The 25,587-nt window shown below is 35.3% G+C and overlaps 1 protein-coding gene across 1 annotated transcript in view; it reads right to left on the bottom strand.

Annotated features, from left to right (window-relative positions):
* The window catches only part of ABLIM2 (actin binding LIM protein family member 2), a 2,642,076-nt gene that overhangs the window by 1,468,011 nt on the left and 1,148,478 nt on the right, over positions 1 to 25,587 (bottom strand). The gene's annotated exons all lie outside the window — the stretch shown is intronic.

Here is a 25,587-nt window from a genome sequence, read left to right as displayed (position 1 = left end):
AGGTATAGAGCAGTAATAAATTCAAAGATATGTGACTCACTTATAAATGTAGAGAAAACCTCTAGGCTAAGAGTTTAACACTGAATATCAATGAAGTGAAACACAACAGCCCCCACTACTGCAGGAACAGAGAGAGACCATAGTATTCTATGAAACAAACAGAAAAATAAATAACTATAGAGAGACACAGACACAATATTCAATGAAACAATTAAATAGACAGGAAAATGAAATGCAGTGCAACCTTGAACACTGCAAGTTTTACTTAACTCAGCTAGTAATGGAGTTGATTGTAGGTGTGTAGCAGAAGCCAAACATCACAGGTATAGAGCAGAAATCAATTCAAAGATATGTGGCTCACTTATAAATACAGAGAAACCCTTTAGGCTAAGAGTTTAACACTAAATATCAATGAAGTGAAACACAACGGCCCCCACTACTGCAGAGACAGAGAGAGAGAGACTGCAGTATTCTATGAAACAATTAAATAGAAAAATAAATAACTAGAGAGAGACACAGACACAATATTCAATGAAACAATTACATAGACAGAAAAATGAAATACAGTACAATCTTTAACACTGAAAGTTTCAACTAGTAATGCATCTGATTGTAGGTATGTAACAGAAGCCAAACAACACAGGTATAGAGCAGTAATAGATTCAAAGGTATGTAACTCACTTATAAATACAGAGGAACCTTCTAGGCTAAGAGTTTAACACTGAATATCAATGAAGTGAAACACAATAGCCCCCTATGTAATACATTATATAGTATCTAGTTCCAATGAACTCCAAGCATTAAAAAAAAAAAAAAAACATGCCCAATCACGGCAAAGAAAATCCTTGCTACAAAGTATCAGATATAGCCAATATTGTCATTTAAAAGGCCATGCACAAACAACATCAGATAAGAACATATAAAAATAAAATAAATAAATAAAAAGTAAATAATATAAAAACATTAAAAATAAGAGCACATTACTTATGTCCTATGTAACCTATGTGTGTTTAAAAGGGGTTTTAAATATAGCCATTAAGGTCAGACCCCCTCTCTGATCTCATTTTAATAATCCAGTGCAATTTAGATCTCTCAGCAGTGTCCTCGCCCACATGTGAAGTAACAAAGGTTGTATCAGTTACCAAAAATTTTAAACATATGTGGAATCCCTTTTTCTTCCATATGTCTTGCCACAGCATTATATTTATGTAAAATGAGGTGCATACTTTACAGTAAGACAAACAAACGGAATCATTGTGTCACAACTCTCCCTAAATAGAACCTAGTATCCAAATCAGGATGTACAAGTCTACTCATGCTATCTACATGACCATAAAACTTACATTTTCCACAAGGATAAGTACAGTAGACCTCACTAGTAAAATCATACCTCTCCTAGCCTTATCCAGATAGCACAGAAGCCTTTTTAAAGATTTTTTTTTCCAAAAATGAAAGCACAGAATATCTTCAGCTATCTCTCTAATTCTGTCATCTGTAAGTAAAATGAAGTACTAGAAGTAAGCCAACATGAACACGTGAGGGGAGGGGCATAATAACTAGTGACTGGATTACTTTTTTTTTTTTTTTTTTTTTTTTTTGAAACACCTCCCAACCACTTAGAGCAAGAAAGCTAAACAAAACTAGGGATATTTTTTTAATATTGCTTGTACAAACTTTGAAAGTTGATAGAATAACAAGTTTTGCCTACCATCTATATTACAAATGAAGTCTGCCACGGAAGTAACTGTCATTATTTTCTAACTTCAGTCTTTGCCAGTAATTCACCGGAAAACCACAACTTTATTAAAAAAATGGACCAATGCTATGGAATGAGACCATCTTACATTACTGAGAAATTAGGGAGGCTCAGAGGTGAAAATTGGCTGCTGAAGTGAGTCAGGATTTTTTCAGCAACACAAATGGATCTCCGTTGCAGCTTTTTCTTTCCAGATCATGACAATACTACCCAAATGGCACGATAAATGGAGGTTACAGTAGTAAATTCCACAAAATACAGAAAAAGAAAGGGAATATCTACTGTAGGACCCTCTATTTACTTGGACAGAACAGAGTCGGGGGTGTGGAGGTTATAAGCAAGAAGTGCCTCCCATTGGCTGCCACCACTTGCTTGATGAAAAGCATACTAAATCGGCTTGCTGTTGAGAAGAAAATACAGGGTGCATTGCAAGCCGATTTTCTGATTAAAGTCAGATAGGAACACCACGGGACTCCACACTGAAACTTAAGCTGAAAAGGTAACTGATAAAGTACAGTTACATTTTCAATTTAATTTTCAAGACTGGAGCTAAAATATGACTGCAAAGTTACTTGCCCTGGTAGAAGGCACTCGGGTGTAACAACATGCAATTCCTACCATCTCACAGTGTGCTCAGTGTTAAGCACAGAGGTGTCATGAGACAGTAGTCAGGGCTAATGACTTAATATATAGATATCCATCTTAAACTTAAGATTATGTATTTTATCTATCCATTCTGTTTGCCCACTTTCTCTTGCTATCAGGTTCGCACTACTGCAATTGAATTTGTATTATCCTCTCATCAATGTGGAGTTTTTTTCTCCTCGGGCCTATGCTGAAAAGGAGGTGTGCTTGTCATCCCTGTCAGACCAGTCCTGTAATCAAATGCTAAATCAGTAAATAAAATAAAAATAAATAATATATTTCATTTTTCATGCATTCATTCATTCAATTCTGCTTTCAAATAAAGCAGTGTTCCATTTATATGTGAATACTCCATGGAACTTTCAGATCATGTTTTGTTTAATAATTCAAACTTAGGGATGGAATACAATTACCCTTGCTGTTGAACAGGGGAATCTAAAAAGTTTCCAGATTTATTTATGTATAGAAAAAGCAGTAACCAACTGGCCAAATGACTGACCTCTTGAAAAAAATGCATTTTTGTTTCTATATACCAATTTTCTTTTTTTTTCCAAAATGTTTTTATTCATTTTATAACACAATAACTTAACAGTATAGTAACAAGAAAAAACAAATAAATTATATACAATGTCCATAACAACTATAAAAGCAATATACATAGAAGAACACTTAATATTTCTTTAACAGATTAGACAATTTTGACTAAGCAATTAAATGATGAGTTGTGTTGTTAGTCCTTCCTTTTATAGTAGCAATCTCATTCTTACATATTTATTTCACAAGATGAATAAACTCAAATTTAAAGACAGGAGTAGATTGGGATTTCCAATTTTTAGTAACAACTTTCCTTGCTATAGAGAGGCTAGACCATAGTAAAAATGTTTGTTTTTTAGGAATGACTTCAAGAACAGGAACATTGAAAAGGATAAGGGAGTCATAAATTATACAGTTGTCATTCCATACAGCTTTACAAAGCTATTTAAAGTCTAACCAAAATGGAGAAATTATTTTGCACTTAACAACTATATGTATCCAGTCAGCATCACGGTATCCACATCTCCAGTATTTCATTTCATCCTTCCTGTACATTATGCATTTAATTCTTATTGCACATTATTGCTAGTCTATGTGGGGTGAAAATTTCTATGTGTATAAATGCCAGAACAGGGAAGATGTGGATTCCATCACTGACTGTAAACAATTTTTTTATCTTGTTCTGAGAATACTTTTCTATTTACTTCACTTGAACAATTCCAAAAGGAAACATTTGTTTTGCTAAAATTATTTCTGAGAATTTTATAAATAACAGATATGTATGAAGTGTTCTTGGGTGCGCTATTAATAATTGTTGTTTTTGGATGAGCTATTAATAATTGCTGAGAAAAAAAACAAGATTTTTAAGTTACTCTTACTGTATAACTCTAATGAGGGTACAATCTTAGTATGTATAAAATCCTTACAAGTTTGGATGTCAAGCCAACTGCAATTTTGCAGACTATATCTGCTGATCACTTAGTCTGCAGAACTTATTTAATTAGCTGAGAGAAACTGATTCCAATGTAATAGGTCACCCTTCTTAAATTCTAACATTTTCTGAGTATCAAAAGATACCAAACATTCATTTGTGTAAACAATATGAAACATAATTATTAATAAATTCTTAATTGATTAGAAAACATATGCTTTTTAAATAACAGCAGTATCTGGTTTATAACAGGTGTGAGAATATCAGTTTTGTCAATAATAGTAATAATGATGAATGCTGCTGACCTTGAACTGTAATCAGTCTTTCAAAAATGACAGAAACAAACATGTGCCCCTCTCTTGGGATATCAGCAAGTTGTAAAATATAATGCATTATATTCCTGTAGACAAACTGTTTAGTGATACATCAATGGCATGACCAATAACAATCACATCTGAAATAAATAATTTAATGTACACACAGCATCTGCAAAACAATCTAAAAAGTACAGTTTGCTCAGCAGGTGTTCAATCCATCATTTACTGAAAACCTCATCAAGCCTAGGCAGAAAATTTAACTTCTAACCATATTTTATTATTTAATTTCATACAACAAATACAGAAACCTACACTATGAAGGCAGATAAAGGGCATCTAAGCCCACCTAGTCTGCCATCTTGCTGTCTTGTGTCTCAGATGGCTTCAGTGACTCTTTTAATGACTACTCAGCTAAAAGTATTCTACAGCTTGTCTAATGAAATTAGTGATGAGAGAAATTCTTCAGTCAGCATAAATTTTGTGTCACAGACTATTAAGAAAGTTATTTGTGCTACCTGCAGTATATATCAGTCTCTAAAGCTGTGCCATGATCAGATGGTGTACTGGAGAAATGCTTGCTTCGATTGCACCACAGCAAAGCAATAATGAAAGGCAACTTTATGGATCCGAGTATAGCAGGGAAGAAAAACAATGTACTGAGAGGTATAACTAGCCAATTCTGCACCCACTGCCACTTTTAACATTGTAGCAAACTTCTTGCTACACCATATACCACACACAAAGCACTGAAGCTGAATGTCAGTACTACATCTGCCAGGTGTACCCCTTAACACCTTGCATCTGGGCAACTATCTCCTTTGCCCTACCATAGCTATTTTCTGAGTGCACTGACACATGATAAATGCATGTCACCCAACACATTAAGGGATATGTTTTGCACAAAATGTAACCTAGGAGTGGTAAAAATAGATAAAACTTTAATTTTAGTTGTGTTGCTCGACTTTTTTCTGTTTGATGAGACATTTGTGGAATCTTGTCAAGCCGTTGAAGGAGAATTCAACAAACACAAAGAAACTAAAGACAGTTCGCCAAAACCACCTTCTATGAAAACAGAGATTGCCTTTTTCTCTATTGTTGTGTGACCTCAAAATTAGCATAAGTAATTCCTTGGAGTGTGAGGGGGTGTCCCCCACATGGGTGGAGCAGGAGGGCTTGCCCCCTGCAAAAAAAAAATTGCTTCAATGTTTGCTGAAGGCAGTTTCAGAGAAATGGTTTCAATTTATTTGTGTTCATCTGACCTGCCTTTGATGGATCGAAATTAATCCAACATTTGCAATCAATCACTGAAATAGTGACTGTGGATTGACCCTTTACTGTATCCTTAAGATATTACCATAATTAGAAAAAATATATAAATATAACAACTGACTAAACATGACTAGGCAGGAATAATGATGATGATGATGATGATGATGATGATGATGATGAATGCTGCTGACGTTGAACTGTAATCAGTCTTTCAAAAATGACAGAAACAAACATGTGCCTTTCTCTTGGGATTTCAGCAAGTTGTGAAGTACAATGCATTATATTCCTGTGTACAAACTGTTTAGTGATACATCAATGGCATGACCAATAACAACCACATCTGGAATAAATAATTTAATGTACACACAGCGTCTGCAAAACAATCTAAAAAGTATAGTTTGCTCAGCAGCTGTTCAATCCATCTTTTACTGAAAACCTCGTCAAGCCTAGGCAGAAAATGTAACTTCTAACCATATTTTATCATTTAGGTTCATACAACAAATACAGAAACCTATACTATGAAGGCAGATAAAGGGCACCGACGTCCACCTAGTCTGCCATCTTGCTGTCTCATGGATAAGCTCTGGTATTTCACCTCTGCCCTTCATAACACTGGAACTGTTGGCCTGTATCTCTCCCAGAAATTCACAATTATAATATTTTTTTTGTATTTCACAGTACTACCTCTCAAGTAAGCTTGTTACAATCATCCAGCATACTTCCTATTGTTTCTTGTGTCACCCCAAAAATCCCACCTTGCAACTTAAAGTTATATCCTCTTGTTCACACACATCTGTGTTTAAAAAAGATGGCACTTAAATGAAGTATATGGATTCTTTAAAGTTACTTAAACATTTGTCATGCACCCTTCTTTCTTCTCTGTATAGTGGTGCACAGGTACATATTTAATTAGATGTTGGACTATTGGCCAGATTCAATAAAGCCTACACTAAGTGTACACAATATGTATTTAAGTATATTCTCATCAATTTTTGTGCTTTCTAGTCACTCAGAAAAAATTACACTAAGTGTACATGTAGTCTACACTTTGTGGTAACCATTATGAATCACTGTCAGTATTTAAAGTTGCAGGAATATCAGTAGGAAAACTAAAACTAGGACGAAGAAGGTGTGAGTTATGCCTGTGTTTTCTGTTCACTCAGAATGGTGTACACTTAGTGTAGGAGTTATTGAATCCCGGGGTATTTTAAGAAATGTTTTAATGAATTAACATACATTTAATATATATATATATATATATATATATATATATATATATATATATATGCAGAAAAGAAAAAAATTCAATATCAGATTATGTTATACAATGCTAGGAATACATTCTCATACAGTCAACACATCTAGAGTCTTGGTATTTCAACAGACACATTTCAAGGCTATTCCAACAAATAAAATTCTTAGTATGATTTATAGATATTACTCCCATCACTTCTTTTTTAGTTTTACATACCATTGTTTTTAAATTTAAAAATTCTATGAACGTAGGAACTGAGTTTGATTTCCAATTTTTTGTAATAACTCTTCTAACTACTGCCAGGACACTCCAAGTATTTTCTGTTATTTGGCTTTTAGAGATAAAGGAATTGGAACATTCATTAGTACTACTGATCTAATTTAAGAACAATTATCAGACCATAACTCCTTAAAAACATGTGTATATTTCAATGTACATTTATTTACATTTACCAGCTTTTTCATCTTTACTATATCTCCAGCAAACTGAAGAAGATATTTTATTAAAATCAGTGATTTTATACAGAGTAACATTCTATTAATATATTTCCACAGAAAAACTTTCCAATATGAATTTGAAGAAGATTGACAGACTCACTTAAGTAACAAAGTTTTATTCTTACCGAGTTACTCAATCTACTATTACCTAAAAAGTTCCAGAATTTTGCACCAAAGTTATTATTAATTATAATTAACTTATATAAATTGGATAGGCTTCCTTTGTAGGCCAATTTACCTTTAATAATAGCATTCATACATTCATATAATGGAGGAATAGTGTTCTGTTAATTTCTTAATGATGAATAATATTAACTGGTTAACAGATTTATCTAACGTATAATCTTTCATTAGCTATTCTGACAACTTAGCTTTTCCTTTTTCAAAGCAATCAGACCACAATACTAATCCATTCCTTTTTAGTAAATTAATTTTAACATTGTTCTGAGTTTCCATAAATTGAGAGGTATGTGCAATGGGAAAGCACACAATTTCCATTTTTATATTAACACGGTTTTAAAAACAACTTAATTTTTTTAATAACTGATTTTATATAAGCAGAGTCTAAAGATTGAAATGAATTTCCTTCTAAGTTATATTTTATCAACCAAGTGAAAGGATTGTTATATATTTCTAATTTATCATATCTGATAAACATATAAGAATTTTGCATAATCTGCTCCTGGATGGTTTTTCATTGATTAGTATACAATGAGTCTATCCAGAGTATAATAGAGTTAAAATATGCAGCAATGAAATACGATTCTACAAATGGGAAGCAAACACCACCATACTCCCATAATCCTATACAATTTTTATACGTAAATCTTAGCTTTTTAGGGTACCATAAGAATGAAGTTAATATTTTTTCCATTGTCTATAAAATGTCTTTTTGTCAGGTATAAAATCTATTGAAATGTAATATATGTATATATAACCATGGGTAATATAATCATTTTAATAAGTACTACCCTATTATCTAAAGTTAAGAAAAAAAAAACATTAATTATATTTTTAACAAGAAGTGACACTAATTATTTTTTTAAATGTATTAATAATTTTACTTGCATACTGATAGATATTTCCTCCTAAATATTTTATTTTCCTTTCCAATTACATTCACATTTATATTTATCTTTAAACTTACTATCTAGCGATTAAACACTAAAGTTTCAGTTTTATTATTATTAGATCTCAGCAGTGATACTTCTTGAAACATTTCAATTTCTGCATCCGTTTCTTTGATTGAATAATTTAAATGTCCTATAGTTAGTAAAATATCTTCTGCAAAAGCTGTAAATTAGATTGCCAATCCTTATTAATTGAGAATCACTCAATTTTTCATTGTTTCTTACACTATTAGCTAAAGGTTTAATAAGTAATGCAAACAGTACAGGGGGCAAGGGACAGCCTTGCTTTGTGCCTTTACTTAAATTGAATCCTTGAGAAATTTAAGTTCCAGTTTTAACATATGCATTGGAGTATCTGTACAAGTGTTTTTTAATATTCCAACAAATTGTTCTGGAAATGCAAACTCTTTTAAAGTTTTAAACAAGTAGCTCCAATCTACAGAATTAAAAGCTCTCTTGATATCAAAGCTAATTAGAGAGTCGATTTGTTGTTCATTCATTTTGCTAAATGTAAGATAATTACTACTTTTTTATATTATCACACATAAATCCATTGACTATACATCCTGTTTAATCATTATTAATCAATCAACTATGTCTGTTAATTTTGTAGTGAAGATGAATGTAAATATTTTACTAGTTACATTTAATAATGAAATACGACTATGTGAGGAAACCAACTTATTATCCTTTCCTTGCTTACATACAGGTGAAATTACAAAATATTTCTATGAGGGAGGAATTATTTTGTCACTCTGAATTATCATGGAAACATCGCTCAGTATTTCTAAAATATATAACAGAAGCAGACTATATAATTCCATACTTAAACCATCTAACTCTTAAAGCTTTATTAAATTATATTAGGGTAAAAGGCTTATTCAACAGAGATATTTGCTAATCATTAAATGTATTAGTAACATGTATTAGTAACATTTTTTCTTTGAATACTTATCAATCTTGTAATAATCAGTTTTATTATTTTATCTTTATTAAGATCATCTTGGATTTTTTTAAATAATAAGCATTTCCTCTTTGTCTGAATTAAGCTTGTTAGTGTGAGAATTTCAGATCTTATTCATTTGTGTCTTTTTGTTTAACATCTTACTTCTATTAGCTAATTTGTGAAGATTGTAGACTATTTTTGACCCACTGTTGACCCATAATGTACCTTACTCATTACAATCCCTTTATGTGGAGCAACTTTTTAAGGTGGAATTGGGCACCTTAAGACCAATTCCATGTTATTCTACTGTTTTTTTTTTCAGCAATTTACTGTGTGCTGTTATTTTGATTTGGAATTATGGGATCTACAGCTTCTGTTTCTTCAGTAACTTCCTGTGTGTTTACCTTTGCTTTGCTAAAGTTTATGTCAGGCCACATGCACATATCCTTGAGGATTTTGCAAGCTGTAACTATATATGCTTTGGTTGTTAGTAACATGTATGTAATACTGACTGATCCTAATCTGAGGAGATTACAAAAACAATGGGCAAAATTGTCAAAAAGAAAATTGGCACATCACAAAATGGATTATTGCTTATATAATATAATTTGGGAGATAAAGATTGGTTCTGTGGACACTGCTTAACATGTAATTATATTGGACACTGCTTAACATGTAATTATATTGGACCCCACCCAGTTTGGGTTCGTGAAGGGCTGATCTTGTCTCCTGAACTTGATTGACTTCTTCGAATCAGTCTCCAGAGCCATGGACAAGGGTAAGGTGGTCCACACAGCCTATCTAGACCTTGCCAAGGCCTTTGACACCATCCCCCACTCTGGAATCATAGATAAACTTACTAAGCTGGGCATTAATCCCTACGTCACCTAATGGGTTGCTAACTGGCTTACTGATAGAACCCACACTGTAAAAGTAGCAGACTCCAAATCCAGCTCCGGACAAGTGACAAGTGGAGTACCTCAGGGTTCAGTCCTGGGACCGCTCTTGTTTGGCATCTACTTCTCTGAAGTACAAGCCAACACTAAGGGACTCTGGATAACAAAGTTTGCAGATGACTGCAAACTGGGAGCCGTTACTGAATCCCCAAATGATGTGGATACTCTACAAAAGGGCCTTACAGAAATGGATGCTTGGTGCAAGAGCCATGGGCTCAAGCTCAATGCCAAGAAATGTATAGTTATCCCCTTTGGGAAAAAACATGTATCCATGAATTACCATATAGGTGGCAGTACACTAAACTCCGAAAGTTTGATAAGAGACTTAGGGACACAGGTGGACAGTGGTCTCACCTTTAATAACCACATCGCCACAACAGTCAGGAAATCCTTCTATGTGGCACACCTCCTCACTAAGGGCTTTTCATCCAGAAAAAAGGAGGTCATTGTCCCACTGTACTCATCCCTCATTAGACCCATTATAGAATACAATGCCCTGTTTGGTATGTACCTCTCAAGACATCTGCAACAACTGGAAAGGCCACAGAAATACCTCACTAAAAGAATCACAGGCCTAAAGCAGATGCCCTACGCTGACTGCCTTAAAAAACTCCAGCTATACTCTGTCGCATATCGTCTACTCAGAGGCGATCTTTGCTTAACATACAAGGCCATGTCAAACCCAGAGCTGTTGGACATGCTACACTTAAAGAAATCCCAATCCCTCAGAGCCACATGCTCCAGGGATCTAAACCTTGTCATCACAATAAACAAAACATGCTGGAGGAATAGGTTCCTGACCCAGAGACTCCACAGACTCTGGAATAGATTGACCATACATGTCAAGCAGAGTGCCTCTTTGGCCCTCTTCAAAAGGAACCTTGACGATTGGATGGGAGAAAGGAAATTCACCCCGGGGATCACGTCAGTCGCCCTGCTAGACAGGGGTCCAGGGAAGTAAATAGTGTGGGAAGAAATAGCCAGGGAATTGTTATGGCTAGGCTTGTATAGGCCCTAGGGCTGACAGCCTAGTACCAACCTATAAACCTATGAAATTGACTCACAGTTGTTTATCAACACTTAAATGTTTATGGTTGATATTAGAATTAAAGACAGCAAGTAATACCCTATTTAAAGTTTATTGAAATAAGATGTAGACAGTGTTTAAGGGGCATTAGATGTCAGTCAGTTTAGTAGTCAAACATTTTAAAGTAAAACATCCACATACTATTACAGATTTAAAATTTGATTTAATGCTCCATGTCATGTATAATATGATAACATCTATTCCTAGAAATTTGTTCAAAACAAAGGTGTTTTATGGAAGCCAAAGGTAAAGACAATGGATTAGTATGAAAGTACATAATTTAAGGCTGGTGGGTTAATTAACTGTTAACAGCATTTACTGTCTATCTATAGCATTTTATCAATTATTCTGAATTATATTTTTAGTGAACTATTTACTAGCAATACATTATCATGTAATGTACCCTTGAAGGCCTTTCTAGCCAATGAACTATATAATAAAGTGACCATTTTGCTTATAGAAAATGATTATAAAGTGTGAATTATAAAACATAACTGATTTTTTTCTGGCATGCCCTTCTTGCTATGAATCCTTGCAACTTTGGGTCCACATACTCATTGGCTTCCAGGTATTCTAAATTAATTTCACGTAGTAGTAACTTACTGTCTTCCTTGCACTTACGGTTAAACTGACAGATCATTAGTTTGTAGTCTTCAATTTCCTCCATCCTTGTGGAGGAGAATCAAATTTGCTCTTTTCTAGTAGTTACTGGCATTATCCTCCTTCCGTGATTTGCTAAGAATGGTACTGTCAATTAGCCCATCAGTACTGAAAGAATGCTAGGATAAGTTCCTTCAGGACCAGTTGGTTGTGTACCATTAGTTTCTGAGATTCTTTCAGGACAGTTTTTTTTTTCCTTTGAAAGGCTTGGGATCATCCCATTACCTTGGCACTTTTTGTGGTCATAGCCGGCAAGTCTCTCATCTCACTGTTGTCAAGTAAAAAACATCATTCTAACTTGCTCTTTGGTGTCCTTAGAGACTGCTTTCTGTGATGTGTACAATAAATGTTTATGTTTGTGCAAGGCAGTGGTTGTGTATTTATATAGGACAGATTTGGTTTGCCAGAATGTTTTTATAGATTTTCACCATATATTACCCACAAGTAATCAATATAAGAAAGTTAAATAATTCCTCCAAAATATACTGTTATAAGTTTGTATACATTTAATGACAAAGGAACACATTAATGAATGAAATGAAACATTATGACTAGATTAAAAGGAATAGTGATATTGTGTCAAATGTGTTACTCTTCAACTGATGTATTTTACGGACATTTCTATAAATATTTTCTGCTAATCAGATAAAGCATGCAGAACTGTATGAACCTTAAGATTCAAAAAGTAGAGAACAGCCTAGAATAATGAATAAAAATACCTTAAAGTACCACAGTTTTGTTTGTCATTATTAATGAGGATATGTACATTATTTAAGAGATCCACATGTACTTGCTTTGAAAAATGTTGCCCTACAGTGCAATACTGTTATTTGTCATCCTAAATACAATATATTCTTACCACTACTCCATAAAGGTGGGGACTTCCAAGATGGCTGCACATTGAATAACAGCTTAATTCTAGCTCTCCCAGTTTGAAAAAAGAAAATCTGCAGAGAAGGTCAGTAGACTTGTGTGTATGGGTAAATTTCAGGAACTGGCTAGTAAGTGTACTGCCTGGATGCCAGGAAAAAAAGAAATACCGAGGACCGAGAAAAAAAACAACTGCAAAAAGTGAGGAAGAAACACTGAATGGGGAAAGTTCTGCAGCTAATCAACAAAAAGGAATGCAACCTCCAGATGTGAATTGCAGTAACCTACAGGAAGATATAAGACAAATGCACACAGACTTGGTTAAAATAAACAAAACACTGATGGAGTATATCAACACAAACAACAAAAGGATGGAAAAAAATGGAAGAAGCTTTAAACAAATATCAGAGGATGTGATAAAGCTGCAAAAATCAGAGGTTGAAATGAAGACAAGGCTGGCTGAATATGAGATTGTTAGAGGTCAGAGCACATAGGGAAAACCTGAGATTTTTAGCTATAGCAGAGAAACTGGAAGAAACAGACTGCATTAATTTTAAGACACCATAAATAATCATAGCAGGGGTTGTTAGTTGAAAGAACACATTGTGTGTATGCTCCAAACCTGGCTATGAGAAAGCAACCTAGACCTTTAATATCATCTTAAGGTGAGATTACAATGTCAGTTAATATAGTAATGTTGATTTTTCTTTGATTGTACTCTGTTCTGTATTGTTTATCCATGGAACTTTTCCCCCCATGTCTCCACTGAAAATGGGTCACCAGCCCAGTCGGACACTACCCGGTAAACAAATGTAAATAAATAACAGTAAAGATGCAATCCTATCAGCAGAAGGAGTTGATTTTTGACAATACCGTGGCAGAAAGACAAAGTACTAAAAGTGGGTGACAGCAGAGTGTTTGTGGAGAATGATAACTCATTGTGCACCAGGCAAAAAAGAAGCAAATTTATTCCACTATTCAGGGAATGTTGAGACACAGGTGTGAGATTCAAACTGCAGTACCTAGGTGTCTACAAAGTATTCTTCTCTGGATGGACAAAATTATTTTTGATAAAGTATATGCTAAGGAGGAAATACAACATTTTTACAACAAAAAGTGAGCTGTGAAACAGACCGAAATTCTCCTTCTTGTTCTTCTGTTAATAACCACAGAGACTGTACCTGTGAAATTTTGTCCAGTGTTTCATCGGAAAATGTTGAAGTGAAGGAAGGGAGCATGAGAGTTGAGCAGAAGAATTGAGAGTACATTGGAAATGAAGCAGAGACAGGATTTGGGAGATGGAGATAAATAGCAGTTACTTAATAAGAGATTACAATGCAATAATTATATGTGTGAAATATGAAAGAACAAGAAAAATCTGGAAATACTGGACTTTTTCAGAATTTGTTGGACTTGTGGGGGTCTCTAAAGGATATGCCCTACTTCATGTCATTAATATTCAAAAAATGCGGGAATAGGAGGGACATTAACTCTAAGTAAATAATTATTTTTTTCTCACTAGCACTGTTTTTGTGGTGAATGGTTTTCTTTGCATTCTGTACAGTAAAGTTTTCTCAATTATGTTTAAGTGGAATGGGGATTATAAACAGGTGCTGTTCTTTTTTTCCCTTTCTTTCTCCCGTCTCTCTTTCTTCTTGTTCAGTTTTAAGAAATGTAGGCAATGCTAGTAAAAAAAGCCTGGTTAAAAGAGCATAACAAAAGAAAAATGAATGTACTTTTTCTCATTCTTGCATAGGGAAATGACTGGATTAAGGACCTTAGATTTATTTAGTAACAAGTTTTAAGAGTAAGCAAGTAAATGAAAAGGAATATTGAATATTATGAGTTTTGTCTAGCAAATACCATGTCTGCTTAGTAGCAATTCTGCAAATGATCTTCATGTTTCCATGGAAACAAAAACTGAGAAACTGGCTGCCTGGTTATTGGGTCTCCATGGAAATAATCTGATAAAGAGAAACTGTTTACAGTCTGGTGGAGGGTGATTGGCTGAAGAAAAAAATGAGAAGAGAAATTGGCTAGAAGATAATGTTCTCTGAAAGCACTTGGGGGTTTTCCCAGCTGGGAGAGCTATAAAGAAAAGACAAAGCCAAGTAGCACTTAGTAGAAGCACAGGCTGCACCATACATCATAGCATGTTTAACCTTTCTTTTAGGCTAACTCAATTCAGTGATTGTGGCTGTCAGTTTAGGACTTTTGTTCCTATCAGGAGGGCAAAACTTCAATACTTTGAAGATGTACATAGTGCGTTAGTATTAAGTTAATATGTTTTAGTGGGCATGGGGGGATACTTGTTTTTTGTTTGAGGGCTTTCAATAAAACAAAATATTCTGTAAGATGTTACACAGGCTCAAATGGATATGACAAGAAACAACTATATAATAGTTCAACTGGTCAAACAGTGTATGCATGTAACACAAAAACTGGAACTAGACAATAAAAATGTTATACATAAAAGATGGGAATAACTTTTAATGCAATGATTCTTTCTGTAATGTATTTAAATGTTAACAGTCTCACACATAAACACAAAAAAGAAAGAGTAGTGAACGATATTAAAAAATGTAGAGAGCAAATAGCTATGTTACTGAAAGAAGTGAACATGTGAATTTGATAAATAAAGGTTTTCAGGATGGTTATTCAGTGGAATACCTGGGACAAAAGAAAAGAGGAATACATATATTAATTGCAAGAGAAGCTCCAATAGTGAAAGGAGAGAATAAAAAAAGATAATAATAGCAGATTTGTAGTGCTAAGGGGCTACTGACAAGGTAGGATAATTACACTGGCATATATTTATATTCCACCTAAAACTGCTATAATGGAGCTTAAAAATTTCTGGGAGAAATAATCAGTTTTTCAGCAAGGAATATTACATATAGGTGGGGACTGGAATGTGATTTGCAACAATAAGGATGTGTCTGGGGGGCCCAGAAAGGAAAGTATAACAAGAACGGCAGATTTTCGAAGAAATTTATGAAAATATTTGGCATGGAAGGTGTGAATTTAGGAGTCGGAGTGAATTTACATATTATTTCCCAAGATATAAAAACCTGGGCTAGGCTAGACAAAATTTACATTTCACAGGAACATGTGCATTTAATTGAAGGTATTGATATGCATCCAATTACTATTTCAGATCAAATGCCAATAATACCTAAAATAACAACACAGGGTAATGAAATAAAAATGAGACACTGGCCCTTTCCCACCTATCTTTTGAAAAGAGAGAAATTTAAGGAATGGGTAGTGGAGATTATTCAGGAGCTGTTAGAGAGGATAGAAATGCCTTCTGAAAATATAGCTAGGGAGTGGGATAAAATTAAGGTGGAGTTTGAAAATAGGGTGGAAATAAAAGAAAGGGAGCTAAGGTTAAGAAATAATAATTATTTAGAGGGATTATGGTCTATGCTTCATCAACTCACGCCGGACCAGATTCCGATCACCAACTATTGCAAGAAGGATCTACTTTGTTGGATTCATTCTGAACAATTTCTCCTCGGCCGGCCCTTTGTCTTTCAAAAGCCCAGAGTCATAGTGACCATGGATGCCTCACAGATGGAGGGGGGGCATTTACTGGACAAGACTTCCAAGGCATTTGGTCCCCCTTAGAGGCCAAATGGCATATCAAGTTCCTGGAGCTAAGAGTGGTGCTTCTAGCACTGCAGGCCTTTCAAACAGCTGTTACTCAGGGGGACAATTATAATTCAAACAGATGATATATTCTAAGTTTGGTACATCAACAGGCAGGAAGGAACCAAGTCTTATCCCCTTTGTTGAGAAGTACTCAGAGTATGGCAGTGGGTAGTCTCTTCCAGCTGCTTTTTAATAGCATGCATATTCCAGGGAGTTCCACTGTAATTGCAAAAAAACTGGGCAGATGTATCCTTCAGCCTCACGAGCGGTCTCTCAATCCAAAAGTGGAGGAAAGGATCTTCTGTCAGTGGGGTCAACTTGTTGCGACCTGTATGCCTCTTCCCTAAATAACAAGTGCATCAATTAATTACTTTGCTCTGATTCTCCCTCTGGGGAAGTTACCAAGAGACGCTCGATTCCAGAACTGGCCACACGGTCTCATGTATGTTTTTCCACTGATACCTCTAATTCAAAAATTCTTGCAGAAAGCACTCAGGTTGAAGAGAAAAGTAATCCTCATTGCCCCCCTTTGGCCATGACAGATATGGCTCTCCTTTCTTTGGCTTTATCTGACTCAACAACCTTGGATTCTGGACCCGATTCTGGACCTTCTGTCTCATCCAGATGAACTTGTTCACCCAGACATTTTGAACCTCAACTGACAGCATAGTTCCTCCAATTCCATTAGTTGCCAGGCATTTAAATCTTTCCTCCCCGGTACACCACATCCTCCAATCTTCTCATAAACCTTCCATCCATAAACTATATTCTAGTAAATGGAAGAGATTTACCATTTGGGCTTGTGAAAAAGATACTGACCTTTTCCCTGCTTCTATAGAAAATATTTTAGACTTCTTAGCCTCTCTTTTTAATGCAGGAGCTTCCCCTTCTACCATCAGAATACAACTAGCAGCAATTTCCACTTTCCACAAAGATTTGGAAGAACGTTCTTTAGCTTCTCATAGACTTTGTAAGTCCTTTTTAAAAGGGACACTTTTGTTGAAACATCCTTTCAAAGACCCAACACCACCTTGGGATCTGAACCTAGTGTTGCAAACCACTGCACATTCTCCATTTGAACCCTTAGCAGAGTGTGATGTGAAGTTTTTGTAATGGAAAACATTCTTTTTGGTGGCTATAACCTCTTCTAGAAGGATGTCAGAAATTCAGACCTTGTCATGTCAACCACCTTATCTGATTTTTCACAAAGATAGAGTTTCTTTATGAAAAAAAAAACTCTATCCTACCCAAGGTAGTCTCAGAGTCTAATATCAATCAGACCATTAATTTACTGGTACTCTTTCCAAACTTTTCTAACAGAGATGAATATTCCTTGCATTTACTAGATGTTGTCAGACAATTACAGTATGCTTCTATCTTCACAGGAAGAAAGACATGAGAAAATCTGACCAATTATTTGTTTCCTTTTCCAGTGCAAGATTTGGTAAGTCTAGCCATATTGCTAAAGGACTGTATTTCATTTATCTATGATAAGAACAAAATTGCTTTGCCTAGGCCCATGAAAGCCCATTCTACAAGATCTGTAGCCACTTCAGCAGTTTTCCAATCTAGAGCTTCAATGGATCATATATGTGCAGCAGCTACTTGGGCTGCTCCCCACACCTTTATTACTCATTACAAATTGGTCTTGGTCTCTAGGGGAACAGCATGCTTTGGTTCAATGGTGCTCAGGAGTATCCTTCCATGAGTCCTCCCAAGATCTAAGGTAGTTGGAGACTTTATCCCATATGTCAAGGATAAAATGAAAATTGACAAAATCAGATAAAGAAGTTATGTATTCACCAAAATGTTCCGTCGGTGTTGTCCATTTTCATTTATCTTTGACTTCCCTCCCTCCATCCCCCAGCCTTCTGACAATAATATACCTTCAAATTATTGTGACCTTTAAAGCATAGCAGATATGGCTTCCATTCTGTCTTCATTATATATTATCCATACATTTTCTGCAAACTTGATCTGAGATAATTGGGAGAGAAGGATTGTGGGTAGAGGTGAAGCTCAAGAGTTTTTGGCTGGCATGAGCTGTAGTAATGGCCGAGTCGATCCTGATATAGGAACCAATCCCACATGTCAAGGATTAAATGAAAACTGACAACATCAGCTTAAGGGACTCAAATTCAAGGAACGGATATAATTGGTATGGTAGTCAAGAAAAGCTGGCTGTATTTGCAGACAATATTATTTTAAACCTGTCAAAACCAAAAATTGACATTACAGTGTTATGGAACATGTTTTAGACAATTTCACATCTTTTCGGGATACAAAATAAATTAAGCTAAAACAAAGGCAATAGAGGTAAATTATGTACCAACCCACAAATTGGTTCAGCAATATCCATATTTATGGGGGCATGATAAAATGAAGTATTTAGGAGTATGGATTTAAAATAATTCTGGTGTGGCAGCTAGGGATATTTGGGAAAAGACTAAACAAAGGATAATACAAAAACTGAGAAAATGGAAGCTTTGTTATATGGATATGGGTATGGATAACAAGATACAAGCAGTCAAAATGTTTTTAGTCCCTTTAGTCTTATACACAGGTCAGGCATATTTTTATCAACCAGAGGAGAAGCTGTGGATAGCAATTAAAAGACAGCTGAAAGACTTTATCTGGTCAGGGAAGACTACAAGAGTTAAGTGTGATAAGCTGATTCTTCCAGTAGAACAGGGCAGACTGGGATTACCCAATTTGAATGGGTATTTCAGAGCTACACAATTAAGGCTTCTATACATAGCATAAGCAGAAAACTATAGTTCAAAGTGGAAAGAGATGATGTTGAAGCACATGGGAGTTCAAGAAACAAGGAAAGACTGGGATATTGGCTGCAGGCCTTTAAGAATAACAATAATCATACAGAATATTATATCTACAACGTAGCAGAAAGTATTCTAAGAACTAAGCCAGCATGGGAATAAAGAAAGGAGATTCTGCCTATAGGGATGACTGCACTTAGGGATACAGACAATAGGCAAGGGGGGGCTGGAATTTATTGGAGAAAGCTGGTAAAGGAACCAAGGTATTGGAAGCAAATAACTACAGAGGGAAAGGTAATAGAATGGAAAGAGGCCAAGAATGTATTTTGACTGCAGGTTAGAGATTGCCTTCCCTATCATGGATTGATACCAGAGTATAGGCACAGAGAAAGAAATAGGGGGTCCTAAATGAAAGACCAGCACTCGTATAGTTTTTAGTAGAATCTAGAACAGAATCTGCCGTTAAAAAAGGAATAATTAGTAGAGCATATAAAACATTACATTATAACTATAAGAGTCAATCAGAGGAGGGTAGAAAGGATTGGAAAGAGATTGGATAAGCAATTCTCAAACAAACAATGACAGGATAATAGTATGTCTCCCAAATATGCAAGACAATCTAGAAGATTTGGGATTTTTGCTTGGAAATGTTTACATAAATATTTTTATACCCTAAGTAGACCACAGACTTTTGACTTGGGTAGAGAGCAAATGTTGGAGGTGTGACGGGGAACAGAGAGGTACTTGGGAACATATTTTCTGGGAGTACAGTGCATTGGCAGACTTTAAGGATTCTCTGTCGGATACACTGTTGGAGATGCTGGGTAAGCGGATTGGTGTGACAAGGGAGATGATTTTTCTGAGCTGTAATATGGAATCGGAATTTCCTAAACTAAGGCCTTGCTGTGTCTAATTATTGCGGCTGCCAAAAAAGCAATTACTAGAACATGGAAATCAAAATCTAAACCAACTATATTAGAAGTAGTTAAAATATTAACGGAGATAAAACAACTGGAATTGAGATCTTTAGAAAAGGGTAGGAGCAAACTACCTAGGGAAAAAATGGGAATTGTGGGAACAATACATACATGGGAGGAATGAGGTTAAAAATAAGGCAGGACTTAAATGAGCTATGTAATGTTTGACTGAAAATGACTGGGTAGATTATAAGTGATGTATAATGCTTGCAACTGGGAGTGTGTCGATACAGTCTGTGATGTAAAATGCTTGTAACTAGGACTGTGTCAGTGTGATTTGCTTTAATTTATATAAATGTATGATTGCTTATGTCATAAGTGATGGTTTAATTAAAAAAAGGGGCATGAATTGAATAATTTATGTAATACTGCTTGGGTTACATGATATATAGCAATATATGTGAAATATAGCATTTGCTAATGTTAATTTGTTAATACAGTTTGATAACTTTTGTATAAATGTAAGTTTGCCTGTGTCACAAGTGATAATTCAATAACACTGTTTAAAAAATTACTCCATAAAGGGTGAATATCTACTATCTGAATTAATCTTCATGTTTTGTAAAATTACCAACATCCACAGTTAGTACTACACTAATAACAGCAGACAATATTACATAATATAATGCTTTGTTTCAAAACAGCTTTTTTTCCTTACCACATCATCAGCATACCAATGGGCAATCAGTAAACCCTGGATATATAGTTGAACATCAAATCACCAAATCACTCTACAAAATTAACAACATTATAAAGAAAATCATTTCTGCAAGGGACAAGTCCTCCTGCATCATAAAAACCCAAACCTTGTGGAAAAGTAGAAACTTTCTTGCCACCATAGTATCTCAGCCTCAATAAATATTATTCAAGCAAACATGATATTCAGTTAAATTAATTAAATAATTAACTATTCCCATTTCACTCATACAATATGCAATGTTCAACATGTAACCTGTGCACCTCAACATGCTTAGGCATAAGTATGTAGATGATGTTTTATATTTTAAGGAATGTACTGTATTCAGGAGTGAAACGTCAGATGGTGTTTGGAGATCAGCACTACAACACTTTGAAAGGAATTTTACAGAAGGTACATAAATACCAGTGTTTATCTTGCACAATCTAAACCTAATGCACATTTGAGTCTTTGCAGTGTATGTCTTTAATGCATGAAACAGGAAGTTTTCAAGGTATACAGGAACATTACAAAAAAATTAGTACACCAGAAACAAGACTAACAGTTTTAAGGATGTTATAGCTAAAGGATATATTACAGACATGTACATCTAGTTAGGTAATACTGCTAGCATACTTGATGAAAAACAGGGAACTGTGGTGGCACTGCTTATTCTGTGATGAGAGTTAGCCACCTTATAGACACCTTACAACAGAGACACTACATGTGTCTTCAGATTTGAATGCACATTTATGGATGCTACTGACAAAAAGCCCATTAAAATGCTATTAAAATCAAAGGTGCATTTTGCTTATTGAAAAAGGAATGTTCTCATTTTTCTAGTTCCTTTCTAAGACTTAAAAGAGCAAGTGAAGAGTATGATATGGTAATTTCATCAGTAATACGGTAAACAATAGCATAGGTACAACAACAAAAGGAGGGAAATTCACAGTTTGTGAACTATAACATTTGTAAGTCCATAGGACAGAGAGAGAGAGACTGTTAACTTTGTACTCCATGACAGAAAAAAAAATGTGTAGACGATGCCGTTATTATGCAAGATGACCCATGTTTATTATGCAAGATGACCCATGTTTATTTCATTTTGTTTTTACTTTGTTGATTTCATTGTTAATCTGGATCACACCTCATTTTAGTGGAGCCAAATAGTGAAGCTCTAGTATTTAGAAATGAAATCTAGATATGAAGAAATCATATTGGCAGCTGGCACAGAGGATTAAGGCTGTGAGGTGTAGTTCATTTGGTACAGGTTTGATTCCCTCAGTCTTCATTGGCTGACTGTGTAATCTTCAGCAAATAATTTAACCAGACATTGCTCAGGGGTCACTCACGATAAGTAACTGTGTGTCTAGTGGGCCCATATGGTTAACAAACAGATATTATTACTACTACTATCCAGGGGTGAGTCGTGCTATTGGACTGCAGGACTGCAGCCCCCCAGCTGTAAAAAGAAAAAAAAAAAGGAATGTAGTGTCTGTTATAATTTAGTGTTCATTTCCTGAACTCAGTCTGCTGGAAATAATTTGAAGTGTCCACACCATTTTCCCGAACTCAGACTGCTGTAAAAAGAAAAACCATTTAAATAATATTCAGTGTTCCCAAACCCAGACTGGTTAAACAGCAGTCCAGATTGGGAAACAAGGCATCAGACTGCAGATGCCTCAGAGGTCTATGCAGTTACAACCACACAGACTGGAAGGGGATTGGACTGCAGGCTGGATAGCTGTAAAGCCTGCTGCTGCTCTCACGGGACTTATTAGCTGCTCTTACAGGATCAGGACCAGGCTTACACATGGATGGCTTTCTTATTAGCTACTCTCGCAGGAGCAGGTCTGGGCTTACACATGGATGGCTTTCTTATTAGCTGCTCTCCCGGGATTTAATAGCTGCTCTCGCAGGAGCAGGACCGGGTTTTCTGCTCTCGCAGGATGGCCAATAATGTAAGTTTTTCTCTGCTTACACAGACGGAGTTTAACATCTCTGCTTATGCTTTCACAGATGGATCTACTATCTGGGACCATATTCTACAGAGGACAAGGATTATCATGGAGGAAGAGTGAGTTATTTTTGTTCCTTGCTTCTCAGAGGGAATGACTTACCAGAACCATAGCTTACGGAGTCATTTTCACTTTCACAGATGGACTACTATCCATTGTGGAGGGAGAGTTATTTGTTTGTATTCCAGAGGAGAAGTGTGTGTGTGTGTGTGTGTGTGTGTGTGTGTGTGTGTGTGTGTGTGTGTGTGTGTGTAAAATATACCTTGTGGCTAGAGAAAGGCTCAAACCCTGTACCTTGGATGCAAATAGCAAGAGCCTGAATTCCCTACCGACTCACTCTCCCTCCACGATAATCCTTGTAACATAGTGTAACATAGGCAATATATTCATCAAGGGCAACAGGCACTTTATTTGTAGATGAAACAATTAAATATAAAGTTGTTTGCTAGCAGCAACCTCTTCATTAGTTGCAGATCTCTTTAATGTGGAATTATTTATATGACTGCTGGATTGTAGAAGTTTGAGTAGACTTTTATATGGAAATGTTCTAAACTGGGCAGTTTTATCACTGTTGGTGCATGCATTTTGTTTCATTGTTTACTGGAAAAATGTTCAAAACAATAAATTTAAAACACCCTCTAACAACTGTACTGTATTATACAATATAATTTAATACAATCAGGAAGGTGTATCAAAGAACACATGTATGTTTCGTGTGCAAGGGGCCTATGATTTGAAAACAGCCCATAGTTAATCTTTATCTGCCACTGGCCAGATGTATTTTCTTTGAATGTGGGTTTCAATGCTGTTTCAATGAATGGGAGTTTCAAGGGCAGAGAAGTTTTAATGCTAAGTCTATTTTCATTGTGAGACTGGATTGCTTTGTTTACCAGATGTCTATTAGTGTTTGTGCTGTAAAATGTGAAATAAAACATTTAAATGAAATCCAAATCATCGTAGAAGTAAAGCAATATGCACATTACAGTGTTTATGGTAAATGGGGTGAAATAGCCAAGTAATGGGACATTGGAATAGCTGCAGGGGGGAGGCCCTATTCGACCATGATTTTGTGAGGGGGAAGGGTGGCAAAATCAATGACAGCGCTGGCTGACCTATACCTCTCAACTGTCCAGATTTTCACAAAATGAATAGATTTTTGCTTATTTTTGGTTTGTTCATCATAAAATGTGTGGTTTTCTGGAAAATCATTTAGGAATGAAGTCACTAAATAATGACAGACATTGAGTTTCAGACTTCATACTCTTCAGAAAAATTATTGCTAAAGCAAGACCTGTTATAATTTCAACTGTCTAAGTTTATACAAGAGCAAATATTAGTACTGTTTGTATGTTCCCCCAGTATATTTGGCCTTGTCCAGATTCCTGTATTAAGAGGTTGGGAGGTACATGCAAATATATCCAAACCTCTCAGCTGTCTCCGATTTTGGCTCAAAATGTTGCTTTCCTCCTAATAATCCCTCAGCAAAAGAGCAATTTTGAAAGAAAACATGGAGGGTTTACAAAAATTAATAAATAATTGTAATGATTAGCATTAAAGATTACTTTTATTTCAGAAATGCATGTAGATTCTCTTATTTTGTCGGCTGCTCAACTTAACAATACTAATATTAAAAAAAGTGTCCCTTCTTTGACATGTTCCCAGCTATATTGTGGGGATGTTTTATGTTTTTGCATCACATTTTGGTCTGTTTATCATAAAATTGTGGTTTTCTGGCAAATTAGTGTAAAATCATTAAAGACTGACATTAGAAAATAATGACAGACATTTGAGTTTCAGATTTCATACCCTTTGGAAAATTCATACTAATGCAATACCTACTATTCTATTGTCTTTCTAAGTTTATAAGAGCAATATTTAAAAATTGTCCTTATTATTGGGCCTCTGTCCCACTTCTATTTATGGCTTTGTCCTGATTTCTTGCTCTGAGGTTGAGAGGTATGATAAATGTGTCAGGGCCATCACTGTCAGCAAGACACATTTCAAATTTTGACATACTTGTTGCACCCCCCCATGTAGTGACTCTGGATGTGTCCAAGCAAGGCAAGGAGCAGTTATCCAGCGTAAGTGTGCAGAGTACCCCCAGCCAAGATAGGCACAAGTACTACAGTGGCTTTTCATCTGTCCTTGATTTTGCAGAATGTTCTGGTTTTCTGTCATATTTTTATACTGTTGATTTATTTTTCTTATTACTCAGAAAATGCATGTTGTTGCACTGCCTGTTGCCCTGTGTTTAAGTAGCAATGCTTTAATGGCCATCAAGTAAGCTTGTCTGAGATTGTAAGATGCAAGTAAGCTTTAATAAGCATACTGTTAAAGAATTATCATTTAAAGCCTTTTTGTTGTTGCCATGCAGAGAATAGTTACAAAACTTAGGCACTGAAATGCATATGACAGTATTTGTAATAAAGGACAGGATTACAGTATTTTCAGAAACTCTTTACATTTGTTGGAGACTTGCAGTCATCTTTGCAGGCTTTACCCATAAATTAAACAGAATGCCAGTCTATGATGTGTGATCCATAACCTGTGCAGTAATCCTTTAAGCAATCTATCTTAAGCTTGTTTCTTGTTTGCTATTCATGTTTTACTTCGACCATGTTTTCCCCATGAA

This window comes from Protopterus annectens, chromosome 2.part1, assembly GCF_019279795.1.
Source record: "Protopterus annectens isolate FY-2018-M chromosome 2.part1, PAN1.0, whole genome shotgun sequence".
NCBI classification, from domain to species: domain Eukaryota; kingdom Metazoa; phylum Chordata; order Ceratodontiformes; family Protopteridae; genus Protopterus; species Protopterus annectens.
This window is presented reverse-complemented; position numbering and strand designations above follow the sequence as displayed.